General features: G+C 44.4%; 1 long non-coding RNA gene across 3 annotated transcripts in view; it reads left to right on the forward strand.

The window, feature by feature from the left end:
• LOC114014675 (uncharacterized) overlaps positions 1 to 21495 on the forward strand; it is a 268275-nt gene that overhangs the window by 210102 nt on the left and 36678 nt on the right. For all 3 annotated transcript variants that reach the window (XR_008731533.1, XR_008731534.1, XR_008731532.1), the window contains one exon: positions 8339 to 8491. This is a non-coding gene — a long non-coding RNA (uncharacterized LOC114014675). The remainder of the gene's footprint in view (positions 1 to 8338; positions 8492 to 21495) is intronic.

The following is a 21495-nucleotide window of genomic DNA, read 5'->3' on the forward strand; positions in this document are numbered from 1 at the left end:
CTTTCATTTATGTAGGAAATAGAGCGAGTTAGTGGCACTTGGTGCTTGGCCATTCTGCAGTTCCATTTAAATGCCCATGTGCCCATGTACTTTCTTGCTTACTGCTTCCTTGGTGGTGGCCCTGTCAATTTGATTTAAACATTGCTCTGACATGATCTTTAATGTTTCAAAATCTATTGTCTGACTTTCCCCCAACCCCTTTGGTCATTCTTTCTCAATACCCAGCAACTTCTACATTCGTTCCCTTGGTTTTGCTCCTTGAATTGGGAAGCCTTTTAGCTGGCTCTTGTATTACCTGATCCCCAGCTGAATCAAGCGGTACCAAGCTGCCTTGGTTCATAGGGTCTCTGTAGCTTTCTTTTAAAATTTGCTTGAGTTCATTTGTTTCAAGCTTCTCTGCTGTTCTGATCTGATTTCACAGCTGCTTTTTGTACTGTGTCTTCAGTTTGGGGGTTATCCCAAAACAGAGCAAGTTTACTAAATACCTCGCACGATTTTCCCTTTTACTGGCACTGCTTTAGGCAGCTAGCTGCACAGCTGCATTACTTGCTGCATTTTAAAGACAAATCCAGCCTGACAGGAGGGTCAGAGGGGCTGCCCGCACTATGTTGCCTTTCACCGTGTTCCTGACTCACATTTTGCTACACCAGCTGCTGCCAACATCCTCACCTTTCAGGCACTTGCTCTAGTCCTGTGCCTCTCCTCCCTTTCCTCTAGCTGATGTCTCGCTGCTGTTTAAATCCACATCCAACCATGTTTTTATTACACACCGAGAGGAAAACTGCCCAATGATTCCTTTTCATTCTCCACCTTCCTTTTGTTTCGCCTTAAATATGTTCAAGGGGGAAACGGGAGGAGTGATGGAAAAGGAAGGGTTCGGTCTAGACTTCCAAAGCAATTTCCTTTTCCCTACGGAGCACAGCTCATTTCCTTCCAAAGCAGCATGGCCGGGAAGTTGCACATTGCTTCTGACTTTCCTGAAATTTGTTGAGTCAAAGCACAGCTACTAGGAGTGGTCCGGAGGACTGTAAACACAAGTGTGTGAGTGTTCTTCTCTCTCTCGCTGCCAAACAGAAGAGTAAACAGAGATTAATGTGGAAAGGAGAGGGCGGTCTAGATAAGCAGCCACAGGGTGGAAATGTTGAAAGAAAATAGACAAATATCCATAGACACACCTGCGTTTGGGTGTTTCTGCATCGTGGGGCCTCACAGGGCTGTTTTTTGCCATAAATGTCTCAGAGACTGAATACTGAGCACTGTGGAGGTTGATGATTTGCCCGAAGGTTAATTGCGAGGTTTTGCTTTTTGGGGGGGAAAAAAAAAAAGAAAAAAAAAGGTGTCAATTTATGGTTGTAACATTAACTCTTCATTTAACCAAAGACAGGAGAGTGTTTTTTCTTTAAAATGCATTTACATTTGCTGGTTTTGAATCATATCCCATTTAGAACTGTTGCATCTGCTTTTACCAGGTTTGTGTTTGCTTCAAATCAAATTAATAAATTGCTTTCAGTCAAATTAAAACCAGACCAAAAGAGCAGCGTAGTCGTGACTGAGCAACTTGCCTCCTGTTAGTTTAAGGCACTCTCTGCTTAAGGTTTTCAGGTGAATTAAACTCAGTTTGGCAAGGAAGTGCTTCCAAAGAAGAAAGAGTGATGAGATCATAATATGTCAACACCATGGAGCTTCTAATTTAGTTGATGCCTTTATGTGTTTGTTTACTTAAGAGATTAGATGATTTCTGTGTTGAGTGTGTGGAGACACGAACAGGAAGATGAGCTGGAATCTGACTATGTGCTTGATTTACAATAATTATTTCATCCATTCAGTTTGGCTTTTGTTTAGCAAGACAAATTACATGGTGTTTATTGTGCTGCTACCAGTATTTGCAGATTCATGTCTGAATAACTGGTATTTATTTCTGAGTCTCAAAAAGCTCATAACTGGTTTCCTGTGTCAATTGTCAGAAAATGCACAATGAAACTTCAGAGGAGTGCTTCCAGCCTACTAGGTATTGCAGTTCAGCAGGAGCTTGAGTTGGTTGATGTTTTTGTAGTAGAGGAATTGATGGGGAGACTGCCTTTGTATTTAATCTCAAAAAGTGAAGTTCAGCCAACTCTACAGGCAGAGGAGCTTTAAAAGATCTCCTGCTTCCCAGACCCCTTGGCTTGAATTCCCGACTACAGAAAACCCTTCTGCTTTTAGCCACAAGGCAAAACACCGCAGTGTTGGCTCCTCTCACACTTGATGACATTTTTTTTGTGTGTGAAGGAAAACATCTGGCTGAGGAAGAGATTGTGTATGGGCAGGCACTGGCAGGGAGCGGTTACTACATCCACTTAACCATCCTGTGCTGGGTAGTGCCAGCTGTCAGGGTCTCAAAACCTGGGAGTTGCCATCTGGGATAAGAAAGAGATGTTACAATATGTAACGTAATGTAAAGCCCCTGTTCTGGAGCTCATGCTGCAGATTACAGACCTTTTTGGTGAGAGTGCGGGATGCAGCTTCTTGCTTCAGCCAGGTTGCAGCTGGCCAGGCTGGTGTGCTGGGAGGTGCAACTTGTCCATTTGCGGAGCCACCTCTGGAGCGAATAGATGAGTTGCTGGTAGCCGAAGGACCCTGAATTGCTTACAGCCTTATCATCCATCCATCTGTGTGGGACTCGCTGGTGTGAGTTTTTGACAGCTGTGGCTGGCAGGGAAATCTCGGCTCTGTTAAAAGGAGTTCTGGCAGCACCAGGTATTCAAGATGAAACGGAGGTGGAGGAAAAAAAGATGGCTGTGACATTTCTACTGATATCATCTGCCACTGAGTGGGCGCTGCTTCTTCCTGAAACATCTAACTATGTAGTTTGGAAATTTTTTTTTGCCTGTTTGCTGTCTACAGTAGGTATTAAGACTGCACTTAGTAGATCATAGAAGGGTGAGAGGTAAGGTGCTGCTTTCTGAGAGGGAGAATGGATGCACAACAAATACAAATGGTTTAGAAAATGCCAGTTTTGTAGCTGTGATCATGGCATTACTGGGGGCTTTTAATACCCAAAGCAATATCAATACACTCTGACCAATAGGAGGAACTGCAATAGTGTGTAACGTGTGTACCATGCCAGGAAAAGACAGGCCAGTATCTCATGTTTTCAAATAATTTTTATCTTGTTTTTCCAAATATGCACTCTAATGGTACTTGGGGGGCAGGGGGAGATGACCTTTCTTGCACGAGTTGGAGTTGTGAATGTTTTTGTACATGTAGTTGCTCAGTCTTGCAGGAAGCAGGGGCAGTTCCAGGGAAAAAAAAACCAGTTGTGTTCCAGGATTTGAAGCAGTGCTATTCTAAATGAGGCAGATCGAAAACATAGAGGCACAGGTAGAAATTAAAATAAGGAAAAAAGCAAGGTATCCAGTTTTCTTGCTCACCATCTGGTAGGACTGTAGAGCCTGAGCTGTGTCCCAGGGTCTGTCAGTGCCATGTTGTACAGCCTTATGAAAGTAACTCATCTGAATGTTCCTGAGGCCTTTTATTTGGGAAATAGGGATAGTAAGCAAGGTGCCTTGAGTTCTAGGGATAAAAAGATGCTATATGAAAATAGAGTTTTAACCCTGTTAATATGATTATCAATTTATTCTCACCATAATTTTTGCATCAGATGTAACCACTCTTTTTCTGTGAACAGTGTAAGATGCATAAAGTTGCAAAAGTATTATAATTTCTCAGAAGGCATTGCTCAGAGGTAACCTGTAAAAGCTTTGGGTGCTTTGCTTTGTCCTGGTCTGTAACATAGCCAGTAGCAGTAAAGTCTTTTCAGATCAATGTATTTCAGCTGAATTGTTTAGAACTTTCCCAGCAAATGATCAACAAATAGAGCACACCTGAAAAGGAAGCCAGCATTTTCTTTCTGTTTTTGAAGTTGCCTCATATTTTGGAAAACAAGATGGAAGATACTAGATCTTGTATAGCATCCTCATCTAAAGAATGGTGTGTCTTTCGCTTAACTGACACTGGTAGAAGAAAATAGATGAGAAAAGTTACATTTCTTATTCTTGCCATTACATCTCAATTAGTGTTGCTGTAGCTGACTGTGCTAGAAGGTGCACAAGGATTTGTGGTCATCTCTTTGCATCAAGAGTGGCAATGCTCAGGTCTTATCTCTAGCGTAGTCATGCCTGTCCCATCAAATGTCTCCTTTTCAGTTTTGCTGGCTCAAATAAAGTTAAGTACATTTGCAGTGAAAAACTAAGTGTGCTCTTAGCAGTCTCTAGATTTGAAAAAAACTGTTTAGTGAACAACCCTTGATTGCAATCTCTAGTCTCAGAAGTGGTTGCTGCACTCACCTGCCTTCTTTCAGCGCTGTAGCTGAGCTCAAAGGGGCCAGACACAGGCAGATCACTATGAACCCGAGTGGAACTGGAAATGTGTATGTAAACATTATTTTTGGCTAGCGTTTTTTTTTTTCTCCTTTGGTACAGATGTGGTGAATAACCACCTTCACTAAACTAGTTGGAAGCAGGTGGAATAACATGTTATACACCATGGACAGAAAGTGTTTTCAATGTGAAAGAAGTCTTGGAGTTTCCTAATTGCTTGTAGGAGGAATACTTTCTTCCTGAAACTTCAGGAGGTGGATGAAGACATAAGGGCTGCATATCCCTTGATTCTTGCTAACTTTACCTAAGTACTTAATAGGTGCTACAGAAATAAGTGTGACCAGAGAACCAGAATGCTTCTCAGAGAGCAGCTTTTCAAGACGTGGCACTGTCCATTTTGTACCACCCTGGTAGCCCTGTTAAAGCAGCTCAGAGGAGATCCCTCCATCACAAATGCATAAAATGGGTTGGGGATGATGGATGATAAAGGTGCATCTCCCTCCCACATCACTAAGTTCTTGTTCTTTTTCCTACCCACTGCCCTTTACATCAGAAACATTACTGGATATGCATCTGGGAAATCAGAATGTTTGTTTTACTTCTTTTCAAAGTATTTTCATGGGTTTAGGTGAGTGTTTGACTTACATTCATTGGCCCTTGCACAAGAGACTGTGAAAGTTATTTCCTTTTTCCTTAATTAGAGCACGCAGAATATCAGGTTTCGGAGCAGTGAATTTCCTCTCAGGAGATAGGTGAGAGTATGTGGAAGAAGTGGTTGTTTTTGTAGACTTGAGAAGTTGGTCCTTCTGTACTTTCCAGATACTTTCTTAAGCCAAACTTGTACTTTTTATATAGACAGAAGTGCAATCTTTTTTTTTTTCCACCCACCCTCCCTTTTTCCTTTTTCTTTTGGAGTTAAATAGACAAATGGAGAGTTAGAAATTTCTGAGGGATTTTCTAGGAGGGTGCTAAGAGGAGTGTGGTGGCAAACATGGTGAAGGCAACAGGCCAACTGAGTTTGTGTGTGACTTGATTTGAGTCAGCAGAGCCTCACCAGAGGTAAAGCCAAGCCCTCTGCTTTTATGGGCTATTTTCATGCATGACTTATTTGCAGTGCTAGTGAGAGAGGGAAGAAAAAGCAAAAGGGAGAGACGTTCCTCTCTCTTTGATCATGTCCTCGTTTTTAAGGTCATGTGTTTTTATATCTGCTGGTTTGTCTGTGTGGGTGGGCAGGTATGAGTCTCGGTCTGTCTCCTCCTTGTGCAATGTCAGGGGGAAGTTCAGGTCGGCGTGCTGCTGGAGCCAGCCCACATCCTTCACCCACACAGCCCCGAGAAGCAGTTGCACACATCAATCAGGGAAAACCCTCAGCTCTTTGCACCGTTGGAGCAGGTGTGTGAGCTCACAGTGACATCAGGTGACATGATGCCACAGGTCAGCCACGGGCACCGGGTATGTGTTCCGAGTACAACAGGTCTACCTCCCAAAATAAATTACAGTCTTTGATGCGAAACATACATCTCCAGCACTCAGACCACTGATACCCATCCTTTCCTCCCGCAGGTACGCTGCGGTGGAGCAGAGGGGAAGAAGAGTGCGGGAGATGATTCTGCAGAAAATTTCAGATCTCTGTGCAAAACCCCCTGCCTTGTGCCGTGCTCTTAAAATTGCCAACCAGTTACAGGTGTTGCAGAGGGAGAAAGGGAAGACCAAGGCTGCATCCAGCCAGAAGGAAAGCTGGCTAGATCAGCCGCGAGCCAAGGACTGGGGAGTTCTTTTGAAGCACAGACAGATGCTGTGCTGTTGGGTAAAGTTCTTGCAAAGCCACTGCTTTCAGGTCCTTTTAGCGTTGGGGGTTTTTGAAACACCAATATTGCACCTTGTTTTCTTTCCTTGAAAGATGAACCCAGAGCACACGCACACTCACCCTACCCAACCCTCTTTATTTGGGTGTCTGTGGTTTGTAGTAGACCAGCGCCTAGCTGTAAATAAATTAACTGTATGAAGTGGAAATACTCTGTGCTTCCCCAAGTGGAGCTGCTGGCTTTTTCCAAGTCCTATGTACTTGGACCACCTACCACCTCTGCCATGGAGTGTGAGGCCAACTCTGTCCCCCTGTGCCCTGGGAAGTGTGGATGGGCATCACTGTCTTAATTAGCCCCTGGAAATTTAGTAGCGTGGCTCTGGGTTGTATGAAGAAATATGAGAGAGGAATTTGGTGTCAGCTTCTGGCACTTCAAATAGGGTATCTGTGTAAAGAACCTTGATTTTGCTAAATTAACATAGTTTATTGGAACAAGTTATTCTTTGGACTTGTGCCAGAGGGCAGAGGAGGGGATCCAAGGAGCACTGGGGCAGTAGGTGTCTCCAGTTCTCAGCATGCTCTCAGAATGCTGATGAAGTGATGCCTCCACTGTTTGGGGCTGGGGTTTCAAAAGTTTAGTGTCTCTAGAAATGGAGTTTAGGGTATCTAATATCAATCTATCTGTAGCACTCCACCCCAGGGTGCCCTGGGGACAGCATGCATGCGCACCAGCCTTCCAGTTGCAGTCCAGACCTTGCTTATGAACAAGTGTAAGAAGAAACTCAGAGAATTCAACTTTTAAATTTAATGGCTTATCTAATTATTTAATCTTTACATGTAAGAAGAAGAAAGCAAGATTCTAAGAGAGTGGTGGTAATCATTATAGAAATCCTTTCTATAATAATCTTTTCTATATATTATTTTCTTAACAACAACAACAAAAAAGACTTTTTCATCCTTTAAAATATTGTGGCCTTTCTGATTCAGTGTGTTCGCAGACATGTAAAAATTACAGGGTAAGGGCCTAGCTGGGAACAAATTCCCCTTATATTGCCATGCCAACAGTGTTCATGCTGCTCCATTTCACCTACAGATAATAATAGACATAGGCGCCCAGACACAGGAGAGGAGGTGGCTTCAGTTCTGTGCACAGTCCTTAGATACAGCAGAGCAATTCAAACTCCTACAGGGTATTTCCAGCTTTGAAACAGTTTTGCTTGGTGATGGAAGGTAATGACTTAGCAAGTGTATAATTGAATATTGCCATATATTGCATATTACATAAATATTACATATATATTACAGGACTCTTTGTTGGTGTGACTTCTGTGAAAGGGATCTGAGTCTTTCTGGTTTTAGGATGTGAACTCACCACCGCCAAACAGTTGGGAAGAATCTTCCCACAGGGAGAAGTTTCTTCTTTCCCCACCCCATCCCTTTGGGTTTTTTTTCTGCCAACAGCCTCTCCTGCAAACAAACTCCTGGACCAGCTGCCTCAGTGTCAGGGTTTTTGCCTTTCCTACAGAAGCTGGTCCCTGCTTGTTTCGCACTTGGGAGCCATTGGGCAGTGGTGGCCCCACCTGAAGGTGCAGGAAGGCTTTTCCATGCATGTGGCTAACGTTGTGTGGGTGCTGACCTGCAGGCTGAAGCACAGGAGAGTGGCCGTGCAATGGGCACGGAGGGGTCACACATGCTTGGCCGTACCAGCTCTGGTTTGCTACTTTATCGTACAAACGAGCTCACTCTCCTAATCAGGTTTTCACACAGTGAGGGTGGTGCAGGCTGGTACCTGCCAGGGTATGGCAGGGAATGGCAGGGAATGAAGGGGGGCAGGGAGAGAGGGAGAAGAAATGGAAAAAAGAAGATAAATATTTGTCAGGCTTGATAGTGTTAATGAAAACACAAAGAAAGAAGGGAAGAAAGCAATGTTTGGAGAGCGAAGAGTGACCTGACAAATGTGACCTCTGTTTTTCCCAAGGGCTTCTGACTTTGAAATCAAATCTGGCTTTAATGTTCACCAGGTGCCATCAGGGTGTTTTGATTCCCTTTAAGGAAGGGAATCAGCCTTAAAGTTTCAGCATCTGTGCTTCAGTGACAGGGTGTATTCTTGTTCAGATCATAACCCTTGAGGTTCAAAGGACGAGCAGCTCGATAATTAATTCTGTTACTTCCACAGGAGTCGATGAACACAGACCTGGACTTCATGTGGGTTTTGCCACAGGACCCTTTCCCCTGTCCCTGCTCAAACCGGCTCCGCCCGAGCATCTCTGAACAGCCGGCCGTCACGACCGGAAAGCCAGGCAGATGCAGCTCAGAAGAAATGCTGGCAGTAAGATTATTCCTTATGCTAAAATTATACTTTAAAGTTCATACTTTGTCAGCTGAGATTATAGTTCAATTTCTTGGAGGAAGTGAGACATTATTTTGCTCAAGATATATGGCTCTTTGTCTCCTGTTGTTATATAGGCAAATTGTTGATACTTATCATCCTCCTGGCTGCTTCCCCTCCGTGGGTAATTGTACCTCTGATATTACCTGGATGTCTCAGCCTTGCTTGTGCCCTGAGTGTCACATATAGATTTCAGCTCTTCAGGTGATTGTCTTGTCCTGCAGAAGACGGATTTATAGGAATATTGCATATTGTCAGCCAGAGGAAATGACCGACTGATTGGTGGAGTCTTTGCTCTCCCCCAGCTCTCTCATTTTTCCTCCGGGAGGCCTGAGAGCTGACCGTTCCTGGGTGGCTTCCCCTGCTGCTACGAGGCTCAGGAGATACAAGCAGCTCATCCAACCCCCTGGCGCAGAGGCTGTGTGGCAGCGGGGAGGAAGACAGGGTAGGCAGCATGTCCTTGACAGAAGATATTTTTGCAGGGGGTGGGGAACCTAGGTCTAGCCAAGCACCAGCTCAAAACTATTGAAGTGCTGGGCACCAGAGTAGCGGGGTGGGCAAGATGCATCCAATAACAATTGCAGTGTCTGTGGTTCTCTCAGCCTCAGCGCTGTTGCAAAATGGGTGCCGTAGGAACAGAATGATTACAATAGTATCTTTAACACCTCTAGTTGTACTGTAGGACCTCATGTGTCCAGAAGTGCCACATGATGACTGCTCCTTCTCCTTGTCAGTATGGCCACCTCCTGCACCCAATTTTCTGTTCTATGGTCACCTTCTGCAACCAATTATCTGTTCTACAGTCCAGTAATTTACAAGTGTAGGATCAGAGCAATTTCAACAAGAGATTGGGAAGGGAAGGGGTTTGAAAGGGCCAGTCGAATCTGGCGAATCAAATGGTTAAACAATTGGTGCCACAGCCAGGGGTTTGGCTGCTAAGGCTGTGAGACTCGGCGAAACCTGGTTTCCTGGGGGCTGATGAGGCCCATCTGACAGGAGAAAAAAGCATCTTCATTCATAGGCTTTCCAAGCTGGTGAAGAGGGCTTTAAACTACAGTTGCTGGGGGAGGGGCACCTCAATCCTTCCCATTCCTACCAGTTCGACACCAGTGCCATCAATAGATGTCCAGAGCCTGGAGAGGGATGGCAGAGCAGCAGGAGAGCACCTGAAGAGCAGCACAAAGGAATTCCAGCCAGTAAGTCAGCTCCATCAGGGGCCCAACTTAAATGCCCCTATGCAAGCGCACATAGCATGGGGAATACGTAAGAGTTAGAGACATGCACATGTGCAGGGCTATGATTTTATTGGCATCATGGAGATGTGGTGGGATGGCTCCTACGACTGGAGTGTTGGAATGGAAGGATACAGGCTCTTTAGGAAAAGGAGATGAGGGGCTGTCACTCTCTGTCAGTGACCAGCTGGAGTGCGTGGAGCTCTGCCTGTGGATGGATGAGGAGCCAACTGAGAGCCTATGGGTCAGAATTAAAGGGAGGGCAGGGACAGGTGACATTACACTGGGGGTCTGCTCAGAAGACTGAGCAGATGAAGTCCTCAATAGACAGAGCCTCATGTTAACAAGCCCTGGTCCTCATGGGGGATTTCAACCACCCCAGTATCTGTTGGAGGGACAACACAGCAGGGCATAAGCAATCCAGGAGGCTCCTGGAATGCGTTGATTGTAACTTCCTTCCCCAGTAGAGGAGCCAATGAGAAGTGCTATGTTGGACCTTGTTCTCACCAACAAGGAGGGACTAGTGGGGAATGTGAAGCTCAAGGGCACCCTTGGCTGCAATGACCATGAAATGGTGGAGTTCAAGATCCTTAGTGCAGTGAGGACAGTGCACAGCAAGCTCGCTACCTTGGACTTCAGGGGAGCAGACTTCAGCCTCTTCAGGGATGTGCTTGGTAGGCTATCCCATCCCTCCATGGGATAAAGCCCTGGAGGAAGGCGGGGGCAAAGAAATTTGATTGGTATTCAAGGATCACTCCTTCAAGCTCAGGAGTGATGCATCCCAACAAAGAGGGAGTCACGCAAAAATGCCAGCAGGCTGCATGGATGGACAAGGAGCTCCTGGACAAACTCAAACACAAAAAGGAAGCCTACAGAGTGTGGAAGCAAGGATGGGCGGCCTGGTAGGAACACAAAGAAATTGTCTGAGCAGCCAGGGGTGAGGTTAGGAAAGCTGAAGCCCTGAGAGAATTAAATGCGGCCAGGGATATCAAAGGCAACAAGAAAAGGTTCCATAGGTATGTTGATGATAAAAGGAAGATTAAGGAAAGTGTGGGTCCTTTCCAGAAGGAAACAGAGACCTGGCTACCCGGGATATGGAGAAGGCTGAGGTACTCAACAACTTATTTGCCTCAGTCTTCACCGGCAAATGTTCCAGCCACACCGCCCAAGTTGTAGAAGGTAAAGGCAGGGACGGGGAGAATGAACTGCCCACTGCAGGAGACCATCAGCTCTGAGATAGTCTAAGGAACCTGAAGGTGCACAGATCCATGGGCTCTGATGAGATGCATTTGTGGGTCCTGAGGGAGCTGACAGATGAAGTTGCTAAGCCATTTTCCATCGTATTTGAGAAGCTGTGGCAGTCTGGTGAAGTTTCCACTGATTGGAAAAGGGGAAAAACAAGCCCTATTTTTAAAAAGAAAAAAACAGAAGAGAAACCTGAGGATCTACAGGCAAGTCAGTATCACCTCTGTTCCTGGCAAATTCATGGAGTGGATCCTCCTGGAAACCATTCTAAGGCACATGGAAAATAAGGAGGTGATTGGTGGCAGCCAACAAGGCTTCACTACGGGCAAAACCTGCCTGACAAACCTGATGGCCTTTGAAAGGATTACAGTGTTGGTGGATAAAGGAAGAGGAACTGACGTCATCTACCTGGACTTGTGCAAAGCATTTGACACTGTCCCACACATCATCCTGGTCTCTAAACTGGAGAGACCATGGATTTGACAGATAGACCACTTGGTAGATAAGGAATCAGCTGGATGGTTACACTCACAGAGTTTCAATCAACAGCCCAATGTCCAAGTGGAGACCAGTGGTGAGTGGTGTTTCTCAGGGGTCTGTACTGGGACCAGTGCTGTTCAACATCTTTTTTGTCAGCACAGACACCAGGATTGAGTGCACCCTCAGCCAGTTTGCCAACAGCACCAAACTGTGTGGTACAGCTGACACAGTGGAGGGAAGCAATGCTATTCAGAGGGACCTTGACAGGCTTGAGAGGTGGACCTGAGTGAACCTCATGAAGTTCAACAAGGACAAGCGCAAGGTCCTGCACCAGGGTTGGGGCAATCCCAAGCACAAATACAGTCTGTGTGGAGAATTGATTGAGAACTGTCTTGAGGAGGACAACTTGGCAGTGCTGGTGGACAAAAAGCTCAACATGGCCTAGCAATGTATGCTCGCAGCCCAGAAAGCCCCCCGTGCCCTGGGCTGCATCCCCAGCAGCGTGGCCAGCAGGGCGAGGGAGGGGATTCTGCCCCTCTGCTCCGCTTTGGTGAGACCCCCCCCCTGCAGCGCTGCATCCAGCTCTGGGGCCACCAACATGGGAAGGACATGGACATGTTGGAGCAGGTCCAGAGGAAGCCATGAAGATGATCAGAGGGCTAGAGCCCCTCTGCTGTGAAGAGAGGCTGACAGTTGGGGTTGTTAAGCCTGGAGAAGAGAAGGCTCAAGGGAGACCTTACAGGACCTGCAGGTACCTAAAGTACTGGTACCAGGAAGCTGGAGAGGGGCTTCTGACAGGGGCCTGTAGTGACAGAACAAGGGGGAATGGCTTTAAACTGAAAGAGGGCAGGTTTAGATTAGATATTAGGAAGAAATTCTTTGCTATGAGAGTGGTGAGGTGCTGGCACAGGCTGCCCAGAGCAGCTGTGGGTGCCCCATCCCTGGCAGTGTCCAAGGCCAGGCTGGACGGGGCTGGGAGCAGCCTGGTCTGGTGGAAGGTGTCCCTGCCCAGGGCAGGGGGGTTGGAACCAGATTGTCTTGAAGGTCCCTGCCAGCTCAAACAATTCTCTGCGTGTTTGATTTGGGATGCTGTTCTGCACCAAAAATCCAAGTTCATGTAATACTGCCATGATGTAAGCCTGTGTTACTGTAAAGTGTGTGTTGACTTGCATAGTGCCTTCCAAATCTATTCAGAGCTCTTTATACTATAAGGACACTTGTGCTGGAGAATGTGGACCTTCCTCAATTGCACCGAGTGATTTTTAAGGATGCTTCAACATTGGGGACTGGATAATAGAGCCTGGAGGAGAATGTTTCAAAGTTGATTTCAATGGATGAGAACAACCAGTCCACCTTGGAAATAATATTGACATGATTTTTTTTTTTTCATATAAGTTGTTTTTCGTGTAGTTAAAAATAGTATATTAGTATTTCTAAAGTCTTCTGTAGCTAGTGTTCAGCAGCAAATTCTGGAAAGTTCATGAGCAGCTGCAGAACTAAAAGAAAAACAGGAATTCAAGAGGAACCTGCCTCAGTATTCACAGCTGAAAGGTTCTCCTGCTGCATTCCCAAATTTAACCTTCAGCTTCACTTCCATGGAGCCGGAGCATAGTTCTGATTATAGTGTGTAATGAACAGCATCAGATAAAATGTTTACTACTTTTTGTTCTTTGTACTAAGAAAACATCAAATAATTCATATATACACATGGGGAAATTGTATTCTGAAACTTCAGCTGTGCTTCTGTTTTTCAGCCGTACCCATTACTGGCAATGAATCTTTTTGTTTGTGTGAGTGAACAGAGGAATGCTTACACTAAGATGCCCTGAGGTTAGTGTTCTGGATGTATTTTGCCTGGTTGTTCATACATGTATTTTTCTACTCCTGCAAATCTGCAGTAGTTGCAAATCAGCCTGCAAGGTTACGAAGACATAAGTAAGCCAATGAGTTCGTGAGTTTGATGTATTATACCCATAGTTTTCTTCATTATTTTTTTTCATGCCTTAAAGCGGATATGAATTGCCAGTGAGCACCACAGTAGGTCAAGTTTGCATCATCAATTATTTTGTGTCTTTGAGATGTTTTGAACATCACATATATTTAGTGTATATATACATATAATTGGAGAGGTCTGTGTTAGTTTTCTGTGCACTTATCTGATACAAAAATTTGTTTGCAAACAGCGGCTTTCTCTTATTGTCTAGCTAGCCACAAAACAAAAGCAAAATGGGAGAGAGTGCTAATCATTGTTACTTATTAAATTGAGCATGTTTACTGCATGTACCCATTTGTTCACATTATCAATTCACTGCCAACGGAAACCTGCTCTCTGAGCAGTAATTGCACCGATAGCCTTAAGTGTGAACAAGAAGATACTGGACTGGATGTAATTAAACTTCAAAATCTGGATCAGTGGTTCATTTCAGTGAGTGCTTCCTTTGGAATTTCCTTTAAGATTGGTGGGATGTTAAGGACCCACAGAAGCGCAAATGCATCTGATGACTCCAGGGACAAGCAAAGACAGGCAAGGCACTGTGGTGGTTACAGCAGAGACAGGTGATGCAGGAGATGACGGAGCTCTTGGGGAGATACCCGTGCCACAATCGCCATGTTCCAGGTGCAGCAGCTTCAAAAAATAAATCTGAAACTCCTTTGGATTGTTCCTTTAAAAAAAAAAAGACTGTGGTCGTGAAGCCCAGAGTGATATTTTATTTTTTTTTCAGCTCTGCTATTGACCTGTGAGTTCCTAAAGGGGGGTAAAAAAAAAAAGGTTGGCTAATGAAATGCTGGCATACCTTTGCGTAGAGCATGCAGATGGGTGTCGATGTAATAATGTAACGTGCCATATGAAGAAGAGATAGAGTAGAAGGGTACATCTGCTGGCAATCTTTCTTTTTAATTTGGAGCCACCTGAAGGCGATAAGTAGCTGAATAATAACCTGATCCCCATATGGCTTCCGTTCTTTCAGAGTAATAGTGTGCAGGCGTTGGGGGGGCAAGAAAAAAAGTCTACTTTTAGCTCCGGCTTCTGTTTGCCTCTTTGTGAGCCTGAGAACATTTCCTGTCTGCTTGGTGGTGGGAAATGTAACCAAAACAGGCGTTGGTGAGCGACATTTCTCATGCCTGGCTTTCTGCATTGGGTTTTCTGTACCACCTTAGAGGAGTTGCAACACGCATGAAGAGGGAAGGAGGCCAGACCTTCAGCTTGCTTTGCAGCTGACTCGCTGTAATGTTTTACACTGTTGGCTTCAAAGCATATTTTTTTATTGTATCTAAAATATATCTCTCAACTGTTATTTCTTATAGCCCTGTACTGTAAAGAGCAGGTGAATATTGTCCTTTGAAATACAGGTAGTTTTGCAAGTGGTATATTTTGAAATAGGGAGTTTTGCTTTGGTCTAGAATTTATACATAGGCTCTCTACTTACAGTTTTCTCATGTTTGCTTCTGTATCTTGCCATACTTTCCTTCCTGTCTGTGTTGTCTTATTTCCTCTCTAAATTATAGATATGACGGAGCAACCATTTTCATTGAAAAGGGCTTCACTTTTGGGGATAATCTATGGCTGTTTAAAGAAAGGTCAGCAGTTCACAGGGGTGTTGCCGAACATGGGATTAAATGAGATGCGGCTTTAGGAAAAACAACACAAAACAGCAACTCAGCACCTGGAATCTTGAGATGGATAGTACTAGGAAGAATTGCCCATCCTGCTTGTTTTTTAAGGAAGTTTTGTGCCAGATTATAGCCCTTGCCCTGTCTCTGTCAAAATAAGTTTTGCGACGCAAATTCACCCACTCGTAAAGGGTGAGGTGAGGAAAGGAGGGTGAGTGTGGAAAGGAGCAACAGCGAGAGAATTTGTACTTTGGCTGTGATTTAGTATTGATGCTACACTAAAGCATTGTAAACACAGGTTAGGGTTGTAGATTGAGAAGCAATATCAGTATTGGCACCTTTACTAGTATCTGTTGCCCTATTGAGTTGCTTAATTGCTTTAATGAGAGAATGTGAAGATATGCAACTCTGTAGAAAGAATTTGGGAAGGAGATCATCAAGTTGCCTCATTTTTTGGTTTGTTCAAACCGATACCCGTGTATTTATTGAAGATGAGAATACAAAGTTATGGATTTGAAGGCACACAGGCATGGAGTAGTTAGAGTTGGATTTCTGTGAGAAATTCTACTGCGTTTTTTTCCTACTTGGAAAAATGTAAAATCCTGAAGCAAACTTCACTGCCCATTTTTCACTCCTTTTGCTTACCTCCAGAAAATAAAGTCTAGGCTGCTCTTTGTCAGCTTTCTGTAATTTCTAACTCCAGCTTGCTGCATCTTCTGGTTCAGCAGCACAAGGGGGACATGGTAGCACAGTGAAACTCGCGGCTTCTCATCTGGGTGTCATCAAGGGAAATGAACTGTGGGTGAGCAGGTTCCAGAAATCCCAATCCAGCATGAAAGCAGCTGTGAATTCCATCCTCTGGACACTGCTTTAGGACCTTAACAATTAGTCTTCCTTTCCCCCGGTAGGATTTTAGGTCCTGCAGAAGTCTATTACCTGTCCCTAGGTAGGCATGAAAAACAACTCAGAGATTTCTACAATGTTGTGAGTGCTAAGGTGTTTAAATTGCATGTATGTGTACATAGAAGCATAAAATCATAGAATCATTTCAGTTGGAAAAGACCTTTAAGATCACAAGCCCAACGCTTAACCCAGCACTGCCAAGGCCACCACTAAACCCTGTCCCTGAGCATCTACAAGTTTCTGAAACGCCCCCAGTGCGGGTGCCCCCTCCCCGGGCAGCCTGTGCCGGTGCCTGACCACCCTTCCAGGGAAGAAATGTCCCCTCACCCCCACCCTAACCCTGCCCTGGCGCAGCTCAAGGCCGTTCCCTCTGCTCCTGTCGCTCCTTCCCTGGGAGCAGAGACCGACCCCCTGCCCACAGCCCCCTGTCAGGCAGCTGTAGGGAGCCATCAGGGCCCCCCCGAGCCCCCTCCTCTCCAGGCTGCCTCCCCCCTCAGCCTGTGCCCCAGCCCCTTCCCCAGCCCCTGCCCGGCTCTGGACACGCTCCAGCCCCTCAGCGTCCCTCTGGCAGCGAGGGGCCCAGAGCTGAGCCCAGGGTTAGGGTTATCCATAATTATTTTTAATTAAGGACATAGACATGGTACTTTGCATTTGGCAGCTTTGTATTCCTCTACATGTTGTTCCAGCGTCAGTTTTGCTGTTAATACCTCTTGTTTTGGAATGCTGGGTAAGGAATGCACTTGGATATGGCAGATTCTTGCTTTTCTATATATTGTCCAGTTGGATGTTCTTCACAGGGCTGTATGATGGAGCTAAGACATAGTTTGTTTCACCTGGTAGGGAATGTTGTGAAATTCTAGTCGGAAATAATGATACTATGACGTTATTCCATGTTTAAGAGAGATCTGGTACCTGTATTAAACCAGAGGTCTGCTTGGCGGTGGACAGAAAGGCTGTGTCTGTACTAAGTTAAATGCACTTGGGAGCATCGTCTGGCACTGAGGGCAGGGACAGCCCGTGAACTTATCATACAACACTTGCTCTCTGAGAGAAGGTGGCCCCATCCAAACTGGGTTACAGGATTTATCCCTGGGCTGTGTTTTTCCCCTGTGGGGCTGGGGAGAGTGCTGGCAAGCCTGTGCCAAACCTGTACCAAGGACTTGTCTAATAACTGAACTGCAGAGACAATGCAAGGCTGCTGTCCGGGATTGCTCCTTGGTACTGTTTAATTTGCTGATGTAGAAGTAGCCAAGGAGGAATGTTTGGCTTTTTATCTCTGGTTATCCTGTTTATTGAGGATCAGCACTCCAACCGATGCATTTGGGAACTCATTTTGTCTTATCACTGCTGAAGACTTTGTTATGGTTTTGCATTAAAATGACACGCGTGCTACTACTGCATCTCTCTTGGGAGAAAAAAAAAAGAATATGGAAGCAGCAGCCTTAAGCAAGTGTAACACTGGCCACTGTACATGAGGCTCTGTGATGATGGGACTGAAAGAGCTTGCCTTTTCCCTGAGGTGTTTTTTGCCCTTTCCTTAAGATTTCAGGGAGTGATAGTGATTTCTTGTCACCACAATATATAGTGCATTTCAGCTGTGTGCTTCAAGTGCATGCCTAGTGTGTGTGTATGTATATATATATATGAATAGCATGCACATACATGCATTGCCAATTTACAGAGATGTGTAGTGTCTGTGTATGATGTTTGATGGTTGGTATTAAGTGATAGTGACAGGTCAGGTGACTGCTGAGGCGCAGACCCAGCAGGAGGCGGTGCATGTGCATCTTCAACATTAACACAATCGACATCCGCCCAACAGAAGGGTGGCCGGGGCCTTTCCTTAGGAAACATATGCCAAAACTATTATCGGAGACTACGTCATGGCCTGCGGCAAAATGGACAGGATGTTAATGAGGAGGGAATTGTGGAAGGAATCCGAGTGCATCCCATATTATCAAAACAGAATGCTGAATAAACAGATTATTTCCATTACTGTGCCTTGTCAGCAGTCTTGGCATTTTGATCTTTATCAGGTTTATGCTAATAAAGGTTTATTTTTCATTACTTAGTTGATACAGGTTTGGGGGTGTTTTAAGTGCAAAACAAAAAAAAATGAAAGAAATGCATGCAAACATCTGGGAGGCTGTAAAAGACACTGTGGACCCAGGACAGCTCATTATTTCTCCCTGACGAAGAAATCTGTGGTGCGTCCTGTGATGTCTGTGACAGTGTGTAATGAGGCACTCCACAATGTCAAGCCCAGAGTTGTAATTCTGTCTTATCAACTGCAATAATGAGACTTTTTGAACTACTGAACTCAGCAGAAGTTATAGGTGTAAAGAAAATGGTTTGCATTTTGCAACTATTTACAACAAGTGGAGACCAGGGAACTCGAATCGGTTATTTTTTCATTTGAGGACCACGTACGAGAACCTGAACTTAGAAGTAAGTTGTGTTGATGATTCCAGCAGTGTCTGGCAATGGTTTAATTTCATATTTGGCAATTTTCTTCTGTAGTCTTGTATTGGAGGTTCAATATTTTACTGTTTGCTTTGCTTCTAGTTGTTTTTTCCTCTGGCCTTTTTCTTCCTGTCCCACTTCCCTTCCCTGAAGGTTTGCCTGAGTAGCAGGAGTGAGATGGCTAACATAAATAACTTTGGGGATAACAGCTGTCCATTTAAAGTAAATTTTTGGGTGTGTTCTAGAAAACAAAATACCAAAACAATATCAAACTCCTTATTTTTTTCCAAGATGCAAACTGTTAAGAGTTTGCATTTTTATGGATGGATCAGAAGTTCAACATTAACATTAGTTTGATGTCCCTTGAAATGCTAAGCTGGTCCCTCTGTTTATTCATAAAATTAATTAAATCTGGCCAATGTCATAGCAAGTTCATCTTATTAATTTTCAGCTGCCTTGTCTTCACTGGACAATGAATGTATTTTTCTCCACATCTTGGCTAACGTGCAGTAACTACCACGAGGCAAGCTGTAGTTGTAATATGAGTTATCGGGATGACGTGGCTCTTGGCAAAGTATTCGCAAACTCCCTTGTCTTGGTTATGGTTTTACCAAATGTCAGCTAATATGCACTAAGACAGGTCTTGCTGCCTGTCGCCCTGACAGGAACGACCTCAGCCCTGACCTGGAGCTTCCCTGTCTCGGGGTGCAGAGGTGGCTCGTGTGCCAGAGCTGTTCCAGCCTCAGCCCCTCAAGGTGCAAACCCATGCCCCAGTCTGCTAGAAACAAGCTGCCTGGTGTTGCAAACCCCATCAAACAGCCCTTGACTGACAAGTCACTGTAACTTATTATCAACCTGAGCTTGATTTGAGGAACCAGCTATTGGTAAAGTGTCACAGCACTCTCCAAACTGCAACAAGGCCTTTTACCATCTCATACCAACATTCTCTTCATGCCAGTCCCTCTACTGCCTTCTCCTAGTCTTAGTCTCTCCCCATCCCACGCTTGCTCTCCCTCTCTCTGCTTCTTCCTCATATCTCTTCCTTGGCCACTCTCTCTTCATTGGCTCTCAACCACTCAACAGAACCGGCCACAGCTGCACCTTGTCTACATCGGCCAACCCACTGCCCCTGAAGCCAGCCCACAGTTGTATATTATCAATGCTAATTAACCCAGCTTCATTCCTCTACAGTAAAGGTCATCTAAAACATGTGTTTGTTCTTAAACTTTCCTTTGCAGGGAAAGTGCCTCTAAATATCAGGTACTTAAGAAAGGGAGAAGTTGGATCTGGTCTATTTGTTCATGTACCATACCATCATTCCAAGTGACCTAGTTTAGGATTGTGATGACATCTGAAGAGCAGACTATTGAAAATGTTGTTTGTGAGAGCCTGTGTGCCAGAAAAATATAGGGTAAAATCATCTTCATGAGATGCTACATCATCTGCAGAATGCATCTCTCAGTAAATACAAGTGGATTTATTTTCCTTAAGAGGAACACAGTGAGCCTCTCACAGGAATGCACCTTCATAAGGCTGAAAGAAAATAAGCAGAGGTTTTGGTTCTTTTTAAAGCTTCAGCAGCAGCAATTTTCTGCAATACCCCACAGCTGCAGGTGTCGTGATTGAACAGCTGTTACTGCCAGCCCGCTCTAGATTCATGCATAGCGATGGGACATTGAATAAAAAACTTCTGTGGTACTCTGAAAACAAAATGACCGTTCTTAGTGTGCTTGGCAAAATAAGCATGGAATTTTTGTTTTATTATTGTAAACCAAGATCCAGAACCTGAGAGTCCAAAATAGTACTGTAGCTTCCAGCTAAAAATCAAGGCCTGTCAGGTGGTATCACATCCACTCCCTTTCCAGCTTTATTTGACCCAAGAGGAAATTCGTTGAAACGCTTGCTAACCTTTACTGAACAAGAAGAGTGACTTAATAAACATGATTTTCCCTTGGGGAGTTTTACTGCCTGGCCTAGGTTGAGGCAAGGTTTCCCCCCTGACATTTTTTCTACCCATGTTCTGAGTCTTCCAGGAAACACAGCAGTAGCTCTCAAGGAGACTGGTTGCACTGGTGTTCCCCTGGAAGAAGCGCAATATTTGTTGACCAGAGCCTTAGCAAAAAGAAATTACACTACATATAAGCCAATAAGAAAGGCAGATTTGTACTGTTCTGATCTCATAAACCTTATGAGTTTTCATCATCTCATTCTTTGTAGGGAAAAGGTAAATTTATGGACAACGGCTGGGAAACAGAATGTGTTTTGCTTTTCCTTAATGCATCCTGCTAGTAAACTTGTACTGACTGCACATTGTGTTATAAGATGAATAAGTAAAGGCTATTTTGAGAAGAAAAGTTGTCTTACTATATGTTTTCCCATCCCGATTCTGGTTGATGATACCCTTTAGTTAACTGGTTAACTTCAGTGAGTAAAACTCATAATAATCTGTTACTGTTATTTAAAATGTTTTTTTTAAATCCCAATTTTCTCACTTTTCTGTCATTGCTCAGAGTGAAATCCACATGGCTCAAACTGAATACGTGTTAAGACTATTGATTTTTCTCCTCTTGGTCAACATCCATCAACCAGAATAAATTCTGTACTGAAATAATAAATATGCCTTCCCACCCAAAGAATGACATTGCATTCCTTTCCACTTCCAGGCATGAAGAATTATTTGTGCGTGTTTGTTTGCTGTGTCAGCACTGAAGGAACACATCAGCATTTCTTGCAATTCATGTGCCACCAAAAAGGCTCTTTTCTTTATAGAAGTCCTCCACTTCTTAATTGTCCCACTACTGCCTGAGTCTCTGTAAATGAACATCTCACTCTAAGGGTATATACTAGAAATGCAACGGATAGCTTGTTTAATAGACTTGCAGACTATAAGTAAATAGCACAGCTGCATCAATAAGGGCTGAAAATTCACCCACAATTTTAAAGATGTATTAGTCTCGCTCCTGGTACCATTTTTATTGTTTTTAAAGGCAGTGTTTTGAGATATATGCA

This window comes from Falco cherrug, chromosome 3 (genome assembly GCF_023634085.1).
Source record: "Falco cherrug isolate bFalChe1 chromosome 3, bFalChe1.pri, whole genome shotgun sequence".
Classification (NCBI taxonomy): Eukaryota; Metazoa; Chordata; class Aves; order Falconiformes; family Falconidae; genus Falco; species Falco cherrug.